Below are 12,291 nucleotides of genomic sequence, written 5' to 3'. Positions count from 1 at the left end.
TCTTACCTCATGAATCTTCATCAAGATCCATGGCCTTCTTTTTCTCCAGTCCATGCCTGGTTATCCACTCTGAACTTACAGCAGCTTCCCAGATTCACTACGGCTCTTCTCTAAGGAGTCCAACAGCCTTCGTCAGAAAGGGGCATTCCTGCATGGAGAGGCTGATGCAGCAATTCTGACTGGACCTTTAGATTAGGATGTAGGAACTTCCAAGCTAGGATGCCACCCTGGCTCTCTTGTCTTGCCCTTACTCTTCTCTGCTCTGTGCCCTCTTTGTCCCTGTCTCCTCTCTCCCCATCCCCACCCCACTTCTTTCCACATGCTCAGGGCCAGCCTCTGTTCCTCCCCTCTTCTACTCTTCTTCTCTCATTAAACCTTTCAACGTGGGGGGAAAAAAATGCCACCCTGCCTTCTAGAAGCTGCTTGGCCTTGGGCAAATTATATTAGTCTCTCTGCTCTTCTTCAGAGGTGCACCAAGAATGCTTGCCTTGGGCTGGAGAGACGGTTCTGTAATTAAGAGGGCTTGCTGCTCTTACAGAAGACCAGAGTCAGTTTCCTTCGCCTAAATGGTGGCTCACAACCAGCTGTTACTCCGTCCCTATGGAGTCCAGCATCCTCTCTGGTCTCCACGGTCACTCGTGTGAGCATCGGCGCACATAGCCACACATGTATACACAGAATTAAAAATCAAAATATTTGAGGCTGCAGAACAAATAGTTGAGGCTGGGGAGATGACTTTCTGCTCTTCCACAGGACCCAAGCTCAGTTCCAGGAACCACGTCACGCAGACCACAATCACCTGTAACGACCACTTCAGGAAAACCAAGACCTTCTTCTGGCTTCTTTGGGTACCTGCGAACATGTAGCTAGAACACGTTCACACAAACACATACATACACAGGGATCAAAATAAAATTAAATATTTAAAAAATACTTGCCTCATGGAGGTATTGTGAAATTAAAATAACACAATGTGTTCAGAAATGTTATTATGTTTCTTGCTAAACAGTAAGTGTAGTGGCTGTTACTGACTGTCAACTTGACTATTCTGGAATGAACTACCATCCAGAATTGGAAGACTCATCTGTGATCCTGATCTTGAGGCTGGGAGACACAAGTTTCTGACCTGGATCTTGGCATGGAGATCTTGAGGCACAGTGACTATGAATCCCAGAAGACTAAGGCAAGGAGGTCTCTGAGTTCAAGGTCATCTGGGACAAAGCAAGTCCCAGATCCAGGCATGGTGGTACACACCCTTAATCCAGGCCACACCTTCTGCTGGAGACCTACATAAGGAAATTGGAAGAAGGAAGATCCTCTCTTCACCTGCCTGTCATGTGGGTCTGAACAACTGCTAGATCCTTGGACTTCCACTCACAGTTTCTGCTGACCATTGTTGGAGAGTTGGACTACAGACTGTAAGTCATCAACAGATTCCCTTACTCTACAGAGACTACCCATAAGTTCTGTGACTCTGGAGAACCCCAACTAATATAGTAAGTAATTAATAAAGTTATCAATGGTTATTGTGGCTGTACAAATGAAATAATGCTTTTTAGCTATGAAAACCAGAATCCATCACAACTTTACTCAGTGAGACTGCTTGCTGGTTCTCATCACAGAAGTGCAAGGATGGGTAGCCTTTCAGGGTGATTTCTGTCCCTCCAGTTCTCAGGAAGACAGCTGAATTTGGTCACCTTCATCCCGATGAGGACTGCCCATTATCTAAGGAGAAATCTCTCAGCAGAATGAGGCTACTTCACTCCCACGGAGTCCGGCAGCTCTGGAAGGGGAGAGAAAATTCTTTATCTGCTGCAAGATCTGTAACTGTGAACCCTAAAACAAAACAAAAAAATCAATAAAACAAAAGCATACAAATTTTCCTATCAATTTCACATGAGAAAATAGCAACCCAAAGGAACATGGGAAACTGTGTATTACAGATGGTCATCCCGAAGTGTGATTGGAAGACAAAAGGATATCTCTCCAGATAACGGACTGAGGAGAACTTAGCAAGGTCCATTGTGTAGGTCTCAGGTCTTTAAGGGGTAAGGATGTTTCTTTCCTCGGGGTGTAGGATACCTCTCTGGATAAGGAACTTTGACCTACTTTCTAAGGAAGCTCAACCACGTTTTGTGTTGACATCAGACAATAACCAATAAGACAGTGTAAGGGAGAAATTCCTCTTTGGAGCTGTGGTTTTTCTCATACAGTTTAGCACAGCAGCCTGGACGCTAAGAAAGTTACCCTTCTAGAAGTTAGAGGTAAAGCTTCTTCCTGTCGCTCGGCCAACCAGGCCAAGAGGAGTTGACTCCATGACAGGATAAAATCAAAAGTTCCATACCTAGGTCCTAGGCTAGCAATATCAGCACCACCTGAAAATAAGAACCCTCTGCTCTGATCCAAATAATATTAACACTGACACTCTAGGGTGGCATCCAGCCATCCTTGGGTGTATTTAACCAAGACCTCCAAATGAGTCACATGGATCTAGACACTCCTTTTTTTTTTAAAGATTTATTTACTTTATTTATATGAGTACACTGTAGCTGTTTTTCAGACACACCAGAAGAAGGTATCAGATCCCATTACAGATGGTTGTGAGCCACCATGTGGGTCCTGGGAATTGAACTCAGGACCTCTGGAAGAGCAGTCGCTGAGTCATCTCTCCAGCCCTCTAGACACTCCTTAAAGCTGAGCTTAAGTAGCCTCCCTGTAAGACACAGACTCTATGCAGAAGGGTAGATTCCTCTACAAACGTAGGGTGATTTTACAAACGAGGCAGGCAAGTGTGAAGTGGGTACCCAGATAGGCATTAATGCTCTGTGGGCAATTACTGTGACACTCCGTGCCCCTGGGGCTCATCAGTGGCCTCTATTAGTCCATTAGGGCACAGGGAACCAAGATGATGGGTAGGAGAGTGGGATCAGAAGATCAACTTTACTTGGGGTGATGCAAGGCTTATATAGTTTGGTGGACTGAGGTTAGGAACATCCAGGATTGTCAAAAGTCATTGGCTAAAGGCTTAAGGTACCAAAATGTCTCATTAACACAGAGAGATATTCCAGGAACCTCAGGTGCTAGCTGAATGGATTCTTATTGGGAGAAAGGAAGATATCTTAACCAAGGCTATGAGACGTTCCAAAGGCAGAGGTGGGGGAGGGGTGTTCAGGTCAGAGAAGGGGAAGCCCTGCTACTAAGGGAGTCCTCCTTTATATGCTGAACCCAGAAGGCTATTAGGAAACTGGCAGACTTCAACCTTAAATAGCAGAGCAATAGCTACTGTAAGCCGGATTTGAACTAACCACATTGCTTGTGTTATATGACAACTTTGCAGTGGGCAGAATTTTATATGCATAACAGCTGCAGAAATTGAAGCATAATTTGTGCAACTTGTATGAGATCCCACGGCTAACCAGTAAGAGAGCCCGGCCGCCGTTGAGAGGTCTAATTGCAGAGATTGCCTGTAAACCACACCACTACACAGGTTTATTTGTCCAGTTTGTTTGTTTTTTTTTTTTTAAGTTCTCTACTTACAAAATGGAGAACCAGCCCCTAACTGATGGTGACTCCCTCACCTAGAGAATACCACTGTCGTTAGTGAAATCTGCAGCTTGCCTCTCTAACTCACATACCAATAGGGAATCTGGGACTTAGGAGTAATTGAGAGTAAGGTGACTCAGCAGGAGGGGGCGCATGCTGCCAAGACTGACAATCTGTGTGCGATTCCCAGAACACACGTGGTATAAGGGAAGAATTGGCTTTTACGACCTGTCCTCTGATCTCCACGGAAATACCATGGCGCACATGCACCAACACGGGACACAACAATTAAATAAATATGAATACAGTTTTTAAAGAGTAACTAAAATTCTTCCCCCCCCCCGAAAAAAAATCATTGAGTCTGTTTGACCCCATAGCCGGGGAATAAACATCCCATTTTCTTAGACTATAAGGACATTCGTGGGCTGCTCGCCTTACAAGTGTGAATACCTGAGTTGAGATCCCAGAGCCTTCCTCTAAAACCCTGGCACCGTGGTGCGCGGCTGTGATCGCAGCAGTGCAGGATGGGAAGCAGAGACAGGTGGATCCCCGGAAGCTCAAGGTCTGGCTAGACTCCCCTGTGCCAAAGTTCTAGGCCAGCGAGAAACTCTGTCTCCAACCAGAGGTGGGAAACACCTGACCTCCACACAGGCATCACCCGTGCACACTTCTAGACTTACATGTGCACTCACTCGCATACAAATGTAAACTCACACCGGAAAGAAGAGGAAGAGAAAGATGGAGGACGAAGGGGTGGACGAGGGATTGGAGTGTTGGGGGAGGGGCAGAAGGGGAGGGGGGAGGAGGAATGGGAGGAGGGAGTAAGAGGGAAGAAGGGGGAAGGAAGAGGAGGAAGGAGAGGGGATATGGAGGAGGGGGAAGGAGAAGGGGGAGGAGGGTAGAAGAGGAGGGGAGGGGAAGAGGGAAGAAGGGGGAGGAGGGTAGAAGAGGAGGAGGGGAGGAGGAGAAGGAGAAGGAAGGAAGGAAGAAGAGGGGAGGAGGGGAGAAGGAGGAGGAAGAGGAAGGAGGAAGAGGAGGAAACAGGAGGAAATCTTTTAGAGGGACACCCATCTGCATTTAGAGAGATTTGCTCCCTTCTTGTATCCATTTAATTTGTTTCTCAGCCATGGAGAGAGGGGAATCTTAAAAGAGCAGTTTTCACACGAAGAGGAAAGGTTCTCTTATTCTTTCATAAAGCCTCAAAAAAAAAAAAGCCATCTGTGCTACCACAGCAGATGTTCAAGCCTCAGACCTGACTGCACAGGGACTAACCTTGGGCTCCTCTTCCTAAGAAATTGGAAATCAATGTCAAATCAGGTGATGGAGAAAGCCAAGGAAGCGCTTCTGTTCGTATCCCCTCGCTGTGGGGCACACTCTCTTCGTTAGCATCGATCAGGGAGCAGACGACTGTCTGTGCTCCTGCGCGATCAGGCAGATCCTTCGAGAACTCTTAGCCGGACATCAGTTGGCCTCGCTCTGTGCTAGGGGGTAAAAATCTATATATTTCTCCCTAAAACTTTTATCTGGGACAGCAGCTAGATTTCTATTTCCACGACTTTGGCCCAATTGACCGAAAGACTCCATGGGACTTGCGCTTTCTGTAACTAATGCTTTTAAATGCCTAAATGTCCGAAGTCAAAGCAAAGGGTCAGGGCAACGTGGCAGTGAAAAGAACAGTCAAATGGCCACTCTTCCAGTCACGCTGTGGGGACAGAGAAAGCCAACCTGTGTTCTGCTTACCCTGTCGGTGCAGCGTGACTGCTTCAGTGACCACGCCAGCAGGATTCTTCTCCAGCAGACAGCAAGCAGTTAGGCATCCCATACTTTAACTCAGGGGTGCCTCCATCTACCTGGAAATATTAGCAGATCCTACAGGTTGAGAGCTCCGTGCCACAAGACAGTCCCCACTTCAAACGCCAGTTGTAAACGCAGCGTACCTGTGTTTTCTGGTTGAACAGTTATAATATAGCAGGGCTCCCCAGACCCCCTGAAGGCTATAGAGGATACAGATGATGTTCAGATTGAAGTGAGGCAAACAAAAAGGCAAGGGAGGGGTGTGTGGGTCCCTCCACAGATTCAGCCGTCCAGAAGGTCTCCATTCCTGGTACATTAGGGATTTCTCAGGGGTTTTCTTACACACAGGTGATTGTCTATATCAGTGGCTACTAATGACCAACTCAACCTTCACCCTCTCTCCAATCCAACAAGTATTGAAGTTGGAGTTGAATTTTCGACCCTTCCTTCCCCTACCCCTGCCTTGGTCTTTCCAGTGACCAGTGGTCATCCAGAAACTACTTTAGCAGTCTTCTTGTGAGCATCTAAAATACACTTAGCATTCAAGACTTTTTAAGACTTTTTCATTAATAATTTATTTATTGCTTGGCATCTTGATCGAAATTTCCCCTCCTTCCTCTTCTCCCAGTCCCTCCATCTCACTTCTTCTCCCCTCCCATAAGCCCCCTTTGCTTCTCAGAAAAAAGGAGGCCTCCTATAGATATCAACCAGCCTTGGCATACCAAGTTGCAGTAAGACTAGGCACATCTTCTTCTACTGAGGCTAGACGAGGCATCCCAGTCTGGAGAAAGAGACCCAAAAGCAGGCAATGACGTCAGAGACAGCCTCTGCCCTGCTTTAGGAGTCCCACAGAAAGACCCAACTGCCCAATTGTCACATATGTGTAGGGGTCCTAGGTCCCTCCCATGCATGTTTTCTTGTTGGTGGTTCAGTCTCTTTGAGCCCCTATGGGTCCAGGTTAGTTGATTCTGTAGGTTTTTCTTATGGTGTCCTTGACCGCACTGGCTCCTCCAATCCTTCCTTCTCCATCTAATGTTTGGCTGTGGGTCTCTACATCTGTTTCCATCAGCTTCTGGATAAAGCCTCTCAGATAGTTGTGTTAGGCTCCTGTCTGCAAGTATGGCAGGATTCACTCTCTTTCATGGAATGGGTCTCAAGTTAGGCCACTCATTGGTTGTCCATTCTCTCAATTTCTGCTCCTTCTTTATCCCTATGCAGCTTGTAGGCAGGACAAATTTATGGATTGAAGTTTAGGTGGCTAAGTTGGTGTCAAGAGCTACGTACCAGGAGACTACAGAGGATGTGGTGATTTGGAAGAACTGGCCTCCATAGGTCCACAGAAGCCAGCACTGTTAGGAGGTGTGGCCTTGTTGCAGGAGGTAACCACTGGGGGTGGGGTTTGAGGTTTCAGATGCTCAAGGCAGCTCCAGTGACTTCCCTCTCTTCCTGCCACCCACTGACTGAGATGTGTAACTCTCAGCTACCTCACCAGCACCATGTCCACTTTCCCGTCACCAAGCTCTCTGCCATGGTGATAGTGGACTGTAAGCCAGCCCCAATTAATTGTTTTCCTTTGTAAGGTTGCCGTAGTCATGGTTTCTCTTCACAGCAATTGAAACCCTAAGACAGAGGAGACCAAGTAAATGTTTATCACATAGCAACACCAGACACCTCCTTTATCTCAGTACCTCACTTACCACGAGACCATTTCTAACTTCATGACATCTTTTCACTTTCATGAGATGGACAGAGCAGGGAATTCCTCTCTTCTGGTGGTCTCACCAGAGCTAGAAAATATTTCCAGTCCTTAAAATTGGCCTCAAGTTTGGATTGAGCTCACCTGTAGTGAGAGGCAAGCAGGACAGGTTCAAAGCCTCCAGTATTCATTTGCTTTACTCTTCCTTTGTTATTGATATGAGAACCAGCAACACGGCCTCTCTGGGGAGTTTGAGAGACAAGTGAAACCAATTAAGCACAGACCTTACTAAAGAGTGGAGCCCTCCAGAAACTGCTACTTGACACAGAGATACCCAACTGAACCCAGTTCAGATGAGCCAAGCTGCACCTAACCCACACGTCCATCATCTGAACAGATACTCAGTGTTGTAGACTCCTGGGATTTCTTTCTGCAGTGTTGTGATAATAGTTGACTCAAACGCTCTTCCTTTTGTGAGCAAATTAGATAATCCCATGCCTAGGATGGAGCCTAAACAAAATATAATTTTAATTGCGCTTGAAACAAATATAGAGGATGTGGTGAAGTTCATAAATATGTCCCTTTTGGAGACTAACTTTTACTTGTTTTCTTTTTAATATTACCTTCTTCCAAACTACTTTGGGGAACTGCTTCTAGAAATTACTTTCTAAATCAATAGCACAAATTTTGGATTGTCAACCTAAATAACAATCAAAGGGATTCTCCAAAGAACTGTGATATTTATTTGGGAATAGAATAGCATTGTGTATACTGTGAGGAAATTCAAAATGAGGGAAGCAAAAGGAAGGTGTTAAAGGAAAATAAAACTTGACTATGCAGAAAACTTTGAAACAATAATCATTGGCCACAGGATACTAACACAGGTAACCCCAGGTTGGACCATTAATACACAAATGTCCGTGCAAGCATGCTTCTTGTGCATGCCTGTTGTAGCATTATGTGACACTGTGATTCTGGCAGAGTTTTGAGAGATGGTTACTCTCAGGCCATCATGTATGAAAACCTTACCTTATGTTGATTCAGACAATTTTCACAGAATTGTTCTGGTAACGGAAAAAAAAATCTTCATTCTTTGAAAAGATTTTTCCTTTGATATTTTTAAAGCTAAGAGACATTACAGATTATCTTTGTTTCTCAAGGATCAATAAGAATTACTCAAAATTTTGTTCAATAGAAGTAACAGGTACCTCAAAAGACTTACAAAGTTAAAGTAAAATGAGTCACACTCAGGCAGTCATTAACCCTGCTCTCCAATGCATGACTCACTGAAATATCTCAGAAGTTCTCTTCCGTAGCATGTTGGGCTTCTTAGTACAAAGTTTGAGGTCTGAAACTTGAAAATGAATGTTTGGCATCTATCTGAATCCAGACAGCTCTGGCCATGTGTCTTTTGCGTGTGTTTTATCTCTTTTGAGACAAATACAACATCCAAAATGTCATCCAGCAAATGACTATCCAAACATCTCTGCTTCCTCTAAAAAACTTGAGTGACAAGATAGTAGCAGAAACCTCCAAGAGTTAGGAGTGTTAGGATTAGAAGGTAAGATCCAAAATATAACTTGATTATCTCAATGGATGACCCTCTAGATCTCCTGGCATAAGTGTGTGTGTGTGTGTGTGTGTGTGTGTGTGTGTGAGAGAGAGAGAGAGAGAGAGAGAGAGAGAGAGAGAGAGAGAGAGAGATGAAATTTTGAGCCACAGGATTTGAGCCAATTCTCCATGAGTGTTGTAATGGAATCCTCATGTGGAGTCTCAGCCTGGGATATCCAATCTTTCTCCTTTGGTGTATCAGAAGCATCACTTTCATTGGACACAGTAATACAGCAGTCTCTGAAACACCAAACATCAACAACCCAAAAAGATGGGTGGGATCCAAGCACCATGATACCCATGTTTAGTGACTCCCAGAGTGTGGTACTTTTTCCATACAGATTGTCACAAATTTCTTGCCCCCAATTCCAAGAAGTGCCTCTAATCTTAAATGTGAATCTTAATCCAAAAAAGAATCAAGCTATATTTCACAAAATTGCTTCATGTATCATCCAAGAACACAGCCACTTATAGAAACAAGCATGTGGTGTACCTTTTAAAATAACAAAGTTTCTCTTTAAGTCAAATTATTTCTAAATGTATCTTAATTTTGCAGATAGTTATTGTCTCAGTTAGGGTTTTATTGCTGTGAAGAGACACTATGACTATAGCAGCTATTATTATTATAAAGGAAAGCATTAGGGCTGGCTTACATTTCAGAACTTTAATCAGTCATCATTATGGCGGGAAGCATGGCAGCACCCAGGCAGACATGGGGCTATGGAATTAGCTAAGAGAGTTCTACGTCTGGATCAGCGGGCAGCAGGAAAAGAGAGTGACACTGGGCCTGGCTTATGCTTCTGAAATGTCAAAGCCCACCCCAGTGGTACACTTCCTCCAACAAAGCCACACCTACTCCAACAAGGCCACACCTCCTAATAGTGCCCCTCCCTGTGAGTCTATGGAAGCCATTATGAGTCAAACCGCCACAATTACAATTATTGAGTACCTTTAAATTTTTCTGTCATATTTGATCATGAGCATGTAACTATGCATATCTGATGATAGTAAAATAATCTTAAAGATGTCAAGTTTCTTTAATCATTCTCTTAGAGTTAGATATCTAGGTCTTGGCTTTTTTCAAAAGAAATGATGCTGACACAGAATACCTAGGTATGTCAATTTTCTCTTTCTTGTTAGTTACTTGTGAAAGATGGCAGGCTGTAGGAGTCTGAAACCAACAGCTGGAAACAGTTCTAAGGCATGACATTCTGTACACATTCAGATGTTTTCTAAAGCTTTATCATTACCACTGTTGAGAGGAATACCAACTACTACAAGTTTGCAGGCATTAGCTACCATTGCATGTAAATCATTTTCACAGATATAAGTCAGCTGGCTACCCATGTACTTTCAAAGCTACCTTTTACCTGGTTCAAAAGCAGACTGAATGTATTCTCCTGTTCTCTGGCTTGTTTTAACATCATTTTTTGGTGTTCTTGTTCATCATCATTATTATTATTATTATTATTATTATTATTATTATTATTATTATTATTACAATCCATTCCAGTGGCTAACATGTTCTCTAATGAACTTCAGCCACATAAGAGCCCACAATATGAGGTTGGGTCATGGGAATCACCTGGGCTGTTTTATTTTGTTTTGTTTGTTTTTACTAGTTTATACATAATAGAGAAATGACATTAGTTAAAGATTCAGTGGTTTGCTGAGGCAGGAGGAGGCAGACCTCAAAAATAGTTAACTGCCTGCTAACAATCACCAGTCCTGATTGCTAAGTGCACTGAAAATGTTCATGTCTCCAAACTGTGCTTTTGAAAGTTGCGGACTGAAGTGGCACAGAAGGCATTGTGCTAAATGGACAGAATACACTAGATGCCCTTGACAATCTGGAAATAGTTTCTATTGTGAGGAACAATACAAGAGTTTTTCAGGCCACTTGTCAAAAATGAGTCAGGAATAAATGGGCACAGCTAAAAAAAAGATCTACAGCTAAGCTTCATGTCTACATCCAGAACCTGACTGGGGGACTCAGGGCATCACATCCTCAAGAGAAAATGACCCATCCAAGGCTGGGTTCACCTTCACATTTAGGAACACCTATGGTGAGTAGTGTCTTTGGACTCAGGAACATATATGACCCCTGATGAGGAAAATGATGTACCATATCCAAGAGCATAGTGATGGCTTTGGGGGTGGAAATGGAGCTCAGCTACCAGAGTGCTTGTCTGATGCTTATGAAATCTGAGTTTAATACCTAGCCCCGGTGGCATCCATCTGTGATCTGAGCACTCGGGAGGTAAAGGCAGGAGGATCGAAAGTTCAAAACCCTCCTGGTCTACATGCCAGCTTGTCAGTAGGAGAGAAAGAAGAAGGAAAGGGGGGTGGGGGAAAGGGAGGGAAGGTTTATTTGTTTGTTGCTTGGTTGGTTGGTTGGTTAGTTGGTTGGTTGGTTAGTTGGTTGGTTAGTTGGTTGGGTTGGTTGGTTGGGTTGGTTGGTTGGTTGGTTGGTTGGTTGGTTGGTTGGTTGGTTGGTTGGTTGATTTGGCTGATCTGGTTTTGACCTGTATGCCCTTCTATAGGAGTGACCTTGAAATGGATGACTCTCATGCCCCACATTCCACACATGTCATCTGTAGAGACTTATAGAGCAGAAATCGTAGCTCCCTAAAGCTTCTTGGTTGGTGTGGACTCTACCACAAAAGTCTGGTTTTAAAGAGAGAAATGAGCAGAAATTCATTGCCAGATATATTCCATACGGAATAGGAGACCCTGTGAGAGTGAAGGGTTCTTAGGTTTCCACTCATAATTGTCTCCAGCGCAGCACAGTGCACTCACAGAGGAGCAGCACGGTACAGGAAATGGTCTTTGAGTCTCTGGCAGCGGCAGGTTCAGAGTCAGCTAACATCTGACAGACAAGGTTAGTCTACAAAGCTTGTCGAGTAGGCTTCCTTGGTGCCATCTGATAAAGAGGAAAGATGCCCTTAGCTGCTAAGCTTAGTTCTTGCCAGAAGAGAGTAAGGGCAGGTTACCACTTGTCCTTGTAAACCTATGTCCTCTCTCTGGCAGGGACAGGGATTGCTTTTCTGTCTGCTCAATAATCCTTCAGATTTGAGGGTGACATAGATAGCCTGTTCACACACAGGGCTAACCACACTTATCACATAAGACATAGAATTTATTGAGATAATGTAGACAAATTCTTAACCAGGCCAGTGTCCAGGTTGGATGTAGCCTGCAGTAAACCTAAGTATTCATTGTAAAGGAAATGCAAACAAGAAGGAAATTCTAGAGTTTTTTAAAGGACTTGGAACAAAGAAATAACTCGGTTGGTCGAGCACTTGTCACACAAGCGTGAGAACCTGAATTTGATCCCCAGAGCCCATGTAAGGAAGCCAGGCATAGGCCAGAGTAGGTGCACACATCTTTACCCCAGCACTCAGGAGGCAGAAGCAGAGGTAGGTAGATCTCTGTGTGTTCCAAGACAGCAAGAGCTACACTGTGAGACTATCTGGGAAAAAGGAGCTAGACACAGTGGTGAATGCTTGTAATCACCGAGTTGGGGAGACAAAAACGGGGTCACTTGAGCTTGCTAGCTGGCCGCCCCTGCCTGCCTAATGAACTGTAGGTCACTGGCAGATGCCAATTTTAAAAGTAAGGAAGATGACACCTGAAGAAAGACATCC

This window comes from Rattus rattus, chromosome 1, assembly GCF_011064425.1.
Source record: "Rattus rattus isolate New Zealand chromosome 1, Rrattus_CSIRO_v1, whole genome shotgun sequence".
NCBI classification, from domain to species: domain Eukaryota; kingdom Metazoa; phylum Chordata; class Mammalia; order Rodentia; family Muridae; genus Rattus; species Rattus rattus.
Note: the sequence above shows the minus strand (reverse complement) of the source record.